Source organism: Lycium barbarum, chromosome 8 (assembly GCF_019175385.1).
Source record: "Lycium barbarum isolate Lr01 chromosome 8, ASM1917538v2, whole genome shotgun sequence".
In the NCBI taxonomy this organism is placed as follows: domain Eukaryota; kingdom Viridiplantae; phylum Streptophyta; class Magnoliopsida; order Solanales; family Solanaceae; genus Lycium; species Lycium barbarum.
The window spans coordinates 97,536,156-97,544,485 of NC_083344.1; the positions used below are offsets into that span (position 1 = coordinate 97,536,156).

The 8,330-nt window shown below is 37.4% G+C and overlaps 1 long non-coding RNA gene and 1 other non-coding gene across 3 annotated transcripts; both read left to right on the forward strand.

Annotated features, from left to right (window-relative positions):
• The first annotated feature begins 312 nt into the window (after positions 1–312).
• Positions 313–7,035, forward strand: LOC132606372 (uncharacterized). Of its 2 annotated transcripts, XR_009569711.1 has the most exons (4): positions 313–4,655; positions 4,743–4,868; positions 5,274–5,318; positions 6,330–7,035. It is a non-coding gene; the product is annotated as an uncharacterized LOC132606372 (long non-coding RNA). The 2 variants fall into 2 exon arrangements; XR_009569710.1 differs by having other exon boundaries at positions 323–4,868.
• Positions 7,036–7,316: 281 nt separating this feature from the next.
• TRNAK-CUU (transfer RNA lysine (anticodon CUU)) lies at positions 7,317–7,391 on the forward strand. Its single transcript has one exon. It is a non-coding gene; the product is annotated as a tRNA-Lys (tRNA).
• The last annotated feature ends 939 nt before the right edge of the window (positions 7,392–8,330 follow it).

Consider the following 8,330-nt stretch of genomic DNA (forward strand, 5'->3'; position numbering starts at 1 on the left):
GATCTAAATGCAGTGAGTTGAAGACCATCCACCCAATCTCTGAATTCCTGTGTTTCAGCTGGTGTCACAATAGAGCCAATCCTGTCCTCTAATGATAATACAGAGTTAAAATCTCCTGCCAATAACCAGGGCCCCTGCACAGTTGGTAGCAAGTGTCTCAGTTCACTCCATAAGCATGATCTTTGCTGTGTCTCATTTTGTGCATAGATTATAGTAAGGTCAGCAGGATGTAATTATAGTAAGGTCAGCAGGATGTAGTCACATCCTCTACATGGCAGTGAAGAAATTGCTCTTGCACTACTAGAACCTGCAGGTGTATATGTGGCTTCCAAAATAGCCAAATCCTACCATTTGGTGCCATAGGATAGTTGCATCTACTGCTCCATCCCTGTGCTACCTTATTTATAATACCCGTTGACTTGTGTTCTTTCACTCTAGTTTCTAAGCAACCAAAAATATCTACTCTATTCTTTTGCAGAAAAAGTTTCACCTCTTTCTGCTTTAGGGGCTGATTCAAGCCCCTCACATTCCAAGTGCTAATAATCATGGAGGGTTATGGTTCACCCCACGGTCTCCAGGTTGCCCAGATGTAGCATTCAAGGGCTGATCTTGAAGACTGTTGAATCTGTTAGCAGTATTGATAGTAGCCTGCAGTTCTGTCTGCTCAGGTGGGTTAGAAGACTCCAGTTCTGGTTGTTGCTTCCTAGCAACACATGCACTCCCAGTCTCAGGCGGATCAGTAGTGACCTGAGCAATAGTTGGCGCTGGTTCAGTCTCTTTTGACACCCAATCCTGTCTAAACTGCCTTCTCCTCCTTCTATGTCTTCTTCTCCTCCTAGGTGCCTTCTGAAAGTTATCCTCCCTAACCTCTTCCTCTACATTTGCCCAACAGTCTTCCATCATATGCCTAAATTTCATACAATTTGTGCAGAACTTAGGTCTCCAGTCATAGTCCACTTCTTGGTTTTTAATGCCAGTTGAGGTAGTGATCTCAATGGAATCAATCAAGGGTTGAGCAATCTGGGTCAAATTCAAAATCGAGTTCCCAATTTTGGACTATAAATGGTTTATTGTGGAAGTAGTAAGGTCCTCCCAGTAGTACCCTTTCACAATCCTCAGGGTTAGCAAATCGAAATATGAAGTAGCCGGAATCATGAGCAAGAACTTGGGGTTTCTCAGTGAAGGACCAAGCAGTTGTAGTAAAACTCTCCATGGTTTTCAAATAAGGTGTATCCCCCACTATGAACCCTATTAAAGCATTTTGCCAGTAGAGGACTTGCGATTTCACATCTTCATCATCAATTGTAACACATTTCTTCCCTGCCTAGTAGTAGGTGCTATGTAGGTTAGGGATTTACCTTTTTGAGTTAGTCGATTCTCACGATGATCCTTTTTCTCCGATGGATTTTGATGCGTTGAAGTGCCAGCTTCCGAGAACTGAAGCCGACGAGTTGCCGGATAGCCATCCGAACCTCCAAAATCACGAAGATGGACTGATTGTTGCGAATCTGAGTCGGATCCCATGACCTCACCCTCCTCAGGAATAGATGAGAACTGAGGGGGGAGGAAGCTCGCAAAAGTGAGAGAAGGGAGTCTGTAGCTAGAACCATCCTCCGACGTTACCAGTTTCGCCGGCGAAATAGTGTTTTTGGTGGTGCGGGTCATTTCTTTACCAACCAGTGCACGTTAGCAGTCCTTACTTAACGTGAGACAGCTCTCGTAATGCTTATTGTCAGAGATGTGAGACAACTCACTTGTCTCACAGATGAGATGCTATGCAACAATGTTTCTCTTGAACGTCTACTGGTCTTAAATTGCTGAGAGTTTCGTGAATTGCCACAAAGCTTGTAAAATCTCCATTCTCTCAACAGCTTAAGCATTGGCTTTTGCACCAATTTCAGTTCCATTCCTGTTCCCAGAGGAGAGAATCAATTGACTTCCCTCCTAAAACTTCGGTTATACAATTGTGATGGATTGACTAGTTTACCAAGTGGAATGCTAGAGCATTATCGTTCTTTGGAATCTGTAAATGTCAACAAATGTAACAACTTAGTTTCCTTCCCTTTACATGTGTGGGAAATGCCTTCACTTTCATATTTGAATATATCAAAATGCCCCAAATTGGATAGTGTGCCCACAGGAGGCCTTCAGCGTCACACAGGGTTAAGGAGATTGTGTATTGGTCCTTTCTCAGAGTTGGTGGATTTTGAGGCATTCCAATTGGTTTTTAATGGCATTCAGCAGCTATCGTCCCTTCGTGAGTTCTGGGTGCACGGACGTGCACACTGGGATTCTCTGCCCCATTAGCTTATGCAACTCTCTACCCTAACAGAGATAGGAATAAATGGTTTTGGAATCAAGGCTCTTCCTGATAGTCTTGTCAACCTTACTTCTCTCGAAACATTGGAGCCAGTGAGCTGCAAACGGCTACAACATCTGCAGATCCACGATTGTCCGTTGCTAGAAGCTCTGTCGGATGGGCTCGTCAACCTTGTTTCTTTGGAAGAGTTAAGTTTATCAAACTGCAAAAATCTATAGCATCTTCCATCCAGTGATGCCATGCGACGCCTAACCAAATTATCGTACCTGAATATTAAAGGCTGCCCAAAGTTAGAAGGAAGTTGCATCAATCGGAGTGGCCCAAACTCCTAGTGGTCCAAGATTTCTCATATTCCAGTAATTATCGTGGGACTCAGGACAATGCAGAACTTGCGTCACTGTTTCTCTTTCAATTTATGAATGATTATCTCTTTTTTTTCGACGAGTTCCTCTCCATTAGTTTTCCAAGCTTTTCAATTCCCAACCAATACATCTTACTGTAGTACTGAAGAAGTCCAGAATTTTTTTAGTATTAATTCAGTCCTTTTCTTTGCAATTATTTGACATCAAGAAAAATGCTAAGTTATCAGTGAATTGGATCTGTGCCTTCCCTTCATCATTTTGCAATTCCAATTCCATTTGACACTGTTGGACTGGTTCGAACCAATTCTTATTCTTCTAAATCTTCATCAAACAAGGAATACCTACATTCCTTTAAATATGTGGTTTTAATTATGAAAATTTATCTTCTATCTCATAGGTGACTAGATCAAATGTCATGCTACAAGGTTTCTGTGGTATACAGGCCGCTGTTGCAGTCTCTCCTGAGCATGCAAACCTTGAATTTTGTTGAAGGACAGCGTCTTCAGCTATACATTCCTTACCATTTGGTAAGGACTACAGAATCTCTCAAATGCGAAAAGCAATCACATGTCTTTATAGTTCAAAGACCTCCATATATGCTTCTTGCAAACTTCATTTCTAGTTTCCCTTGAGCTGATTTTTAGTGTTTGACCTTACATCCGCGGAGTTATTTCCTAAGAAACACATCTTAGGTTCCTGAAAATTTCTTTGTTAGGCTTGATAATCATGCAACAAGAGACTTTCCCATATTTTACTCTTCATAATGCGGGATATCTACAATTATTAAGAAATACACGTTGACTATATTCTTCTGTGGTTTATTTTGCAAACTTATGAACTGTTCTAAACTTTCCCTTTGGGTTTTTCACTTGAACCTTTGTTCTTCTACTTGGTCCTCTTTAGGTAACTTCTTTTATATTGTCCTTGAAATACGAAAAATTACTTGTTTTAGATGTTATTTTAACTGACCACATAGGAACAAGTAATTCAACTGGTGCTCAACAATGACTTGAATGCATTGCAAAAGGATTTTTTTTTTTTTTTTGGCATCATTGCAAAAGGCTGCTGTAACGTGTATATCCTTTTGTAGTTTAAATTTTACTGGAAGTGCAAATGAGATTATCATCAAAAAACTCAATGCATATAGAACATCAAAAAACTCAACGCATATAGGGGGCTAAATGAGAAGCTACACGGGTCTATCCTCCGTCTTTGCATGGCCTTGTTTGCCTTTTTATTGTCCATGGAAGTTTCTGTATTTTTATTTGACTAAAAAGTCTGATATTTACTCTCATCGGGGCGTGGTAGTTAACTTATTTTAATGCCGGGATAACACTTCTGTAGCATATTGTAGCTTACGAATGACTTTCGGCATTTGGACCAGATAAATTATATACTTCTTCAATCTATCATGCCATTTCCTATAATATGACCCTCCCTATTTGCTAAGGATCTTTTCATTTTACCTCTTTACAAATTCTCTTATTGCATCAGTCAACTATCTATGAAATTGTGTAACTGTTAAACTACCAGTTTTGAAAGGGAATGTGTTGGTTTGCAAGCAGATTTAGGATGTAAGCTGTTCGGAAGATCCTACATTAGTTTCAGTCAGTTTGGTGCTTCACTCAATTCTTCATTTTTCTTTTTCCAGAACTTTAGTGTATTATATTAAATTGATGATAGGAGCGTTTATTGGATTCTATCAACATTTAAACTCCACCTATTTTCCCCCTTTCATTTGTTGTATTAATGTCTGACCCTCCTATCTCCCAACCTGTACAAAAGAAGAAGAATCTCAGTATTTGTCATATCTATTCAGGTGCCATTGAATTCTGTCATGAGTTGCAGCTCAAATAAATTCTCACTGATTGTTTCGACGGATGCAGCTAGCTAGGAGGTTTCTCTGATACAAACGTAAATTGTATATGCACTATTAAATGCGCGTAGCTTTCATGGCAGCCAAGTCTTAAATGGTGGAAGTATGCTTAAGAACAATTCTGAAGTATGCCAAATCTTATTTTTCAGCTCCTTTTCTCATTAGAATGTTGTACGGTTAGCAGGGATGCTATTGTAGCAATCTCCCTTTGAGAAGGACCTAGGACTTGAATGGATTGACCAGTTTGAGGGGCATCAGTTCATTAGGTTGAAGGATTCTCTATTCTGCTTCTTGAACCAAAGATTTCCATGTAAGCTTTTTCCAACATTGTTAATCTCCTAGATTGCTGGGTTGCTTTCTTTTTTTTGCTCTCTTACCTCTTTAAAATTGGTCCATGACAACATATCCCAAATGATTCAAAAGTTTAGTTTGTTTTGCATGATTATCCTTAATAAAAGAGTTTATCACTTAATCCTCGAGTATTATACTCTTCAGTTTAGTGGAAGTTGTTAAGTGGTACAGTTTCTTTGGTAAGAGAACTGCTCATTCTCTTCAAGTATAGAGAATTATTTGATTGGAAAAACTGACCCTCTGCCATGTCATGAGATTTGACGCAGACATATTTCTTTTTGGAGCGATATGTGACTTCTATTGATAGTAGAGGCTTCTCCAGTTTTTCTTGACTGTCTTCAACATTATTTCTTTTTTGCATCAGTGGCGCCTTTGGAGACTCTGGTTACACGAAGCTTGAAATTTCAAGGTAAGTTTTTGTCCATAAAAAGATTGCAAATGGTTGCTTTTAGATCAATACTTTTTTCTGTGGTTTGGTTTTTCCTTTTCCCCTAAATGCTGCTTTTAAATCATCCTACTTACCTTTTTCTCGTTTACAATTCTTAGTATATTGAAAACTCTCAAGGAAAAATCTCAAGTCTCATATATGGTAGAAATCTATATAAGTTTCTTAATAGACTCATAAAAGAATAATCTTTATGTCTCTCCAATGCTGGTTTATTTCCATGCTTTAGACAGTAGAACATTATTAATATATGACACAGTTCTCGTTACTTCTGCTTCACATGATAATTTCTCGGTTCATAAGAACTTTTGTGTTTGAAGGACTTCAACAAAGGTCACAAAAGACTGCTATGTCATGAATCCTATAGCAAAGAGTGCCTCATTGGCCCTTAAAACATCCTTAGCAATATCTTTTCATTTTTATAGGTCTTGCTTTCTCGTAAATATCTCATTCTTTACTGGTTTCTCGTAATGACCTGCTTCTCCATTTTCTAAGAAGGAAATGTGCGCCAAAACTGACTTTTGACCATTTCCTTTGTTTCATATTCACGTTTGAAAGAACACCATGGACCTTGTCGAAATGCTAGGCTGGAAAAGATTCCAGTTAGATATATTTCAGTGTCATGATTGGCAAGGTAAATTGCACTTGACTCAACTGAATTTTCCACATACAAGAAAATAATATCTCCAATCCAGTTTTAGCGAAATGCAAATGAGTTTACGAAGTGCTGTAACGTTTCTTGGAATCCTCCTGATAAGGCCTAAGATGGCTGCTAGTTAAAATTGTCACCATAGGAATATTACTGTTTCTTTATGGCATTAAATTAACTCCTATTCTCTAGCAAAATATTGTTCGTTATGATTTTTGCACCATAGGTTTTATAACGTCATTGATGTGTTGATTCAGTTGATGCATCATGTCGTTAATCCCTATTTTGATTTGGTCCTTAATGAATGTTGTTACAATCTTATGCAGAAGGACTTGAAAGCCATTCATCGGGAGTACGTGATAGACTACCATCGACTAGTGCAATTGTGCATTAGTCGTTAACCTAAGCTTGATCGTTCCAACTTGGTGCGTGTGACATGCTACACGTTCTTTTTCCTCTCTATTCATCGGATATGCCTGTGATTAGTAACCACCCAAACTGAACTTGTTAACTGGAAGTGATAGGCAAAATACCTATCAAGAAATATGTAAATAACAATATTTGCAATAAATTAACGAGATCGGGTTATTTAAGTAGCGTTTTGGATCAAAATCAAATGGAGGAAACAACAACCTAGATACACCAGCACAATGACGAGGAATACCACAAATGAAAAAGATTTTTCCCATTTGTAAGAGTTACTTTATCATTTCCGAAATTAAGTGTTTTTCTGTCTCGTTACTATCACAAGAGGTGCAACCAGGATTTGAGAGTAATGGGGGCACTACTTTTATGTGGCTACAAAAATTGTCGGAAAAATGTTTTTGTGATGCTGGAGTGGGAAAGAACCCAGGTCTAAGCATTAAAGGATCATTTGTGCACCTTATCAATCACTGTTGCAACCTGATCTTTGTGAATGAGGGTGTCAATCAAAATATGTACATAATATATAAGATATATATACATATATTTTTTCTGAGGTTACTGGGGGCACCTGACCCCCTACTATAGGGGTAGGTCTGCCTCTGACTATTACCACATCATGTTGTTTCCAATTTCAATAGGCTACTTAACCTTTAGAATGGATTAATTGATTTCGTGGCTTATTATAAAATATTTTTAGTTTTATGTTAGATTCTCAAAAATTTATGAACAAAATCTACTTTACCTCCTTAACCTTAATGCTTAGGAAACAACACCCCTTTCATTTTTTAAATGGGATTGATCATCGCTTGGACAATATTTTTCACTAGAAGCTTCATAATCTTTACTGAAGCTGATAAGTAAATCTTTTGGAGTATCATACCATGGAAGCCCGTCTAGCTCAGTTGGTAGAGCGCAAGGCTCTTAACCTTGTGGTCGTGGGTTCTCGAGCCCCACGGTGGGCGATTATTTCTTTTTCCAAATACTTCTCGACAATTTTATGTTTTTTCTCAATTTACATAATATCCAACGTTCTTCCCTATTTTTATGTTTTTTCACTAAAAAGAAATATTGATGTTGCTAGGAAGAAAGTTGCTCCAAGTTTACTTTGCTTCTCTTAAAAGCGGAGTTCTATAAATTAAATATCTCAAACTTTTGTGAATCACAGGAGAATGGTTTTTCTCACGCACACTAGGAAGCAATGTTCGTTGTATTATAATTTTAAGAAGAGAAGAAGAAGTTATCATTAGAAAACATACATCACCCATATGTGGATTTAGAATTTTGAGAAAATGAGTGCATTTCTTACAAGGAGATGGATCAATGGTATAAATTTGACGGCTGAAACCATTAAGTTCTTACGGTTGAATTCATTATGCTTTTGAAATTATAGATTCAAAATTAATTAATTTTTTAAATAGTACTCTTTTGTACATATATATCTATATCCGTGTCAAAGATATTGGATTAATTGAACTCGTTGACCATAAGGTATATCATCAACTACTACAAGTTTTAGCATATACATTTGTTTAATTACATACAAATCTTATGGTGACAAACGGATAGGGATTTCAATTGTGTTAGTCTAGTTTTGACAACGAAAATGTTTCGATTAGATTTGCAGGCACTTTTATTATTTCATCAGATGAAATATTCTGGGAAAATATTATTTTCACTAAAAAACGACGGGTAACATACCATTATTTCACATCAAAGATTTAGAACACATATGAAAAGTGATTCCTTATATTACATAAAAAATGAGTTACTTAACCAAACACAATTATCCTTTGGCTAACCTAACCTCCTTCTAAATTCAATAATCTTTCAACGGTATATTATAGTGTGAAGCCACTATTGGATTGAAGAACAAGAAAAGGAAATAAAATAACAAAGCAAAA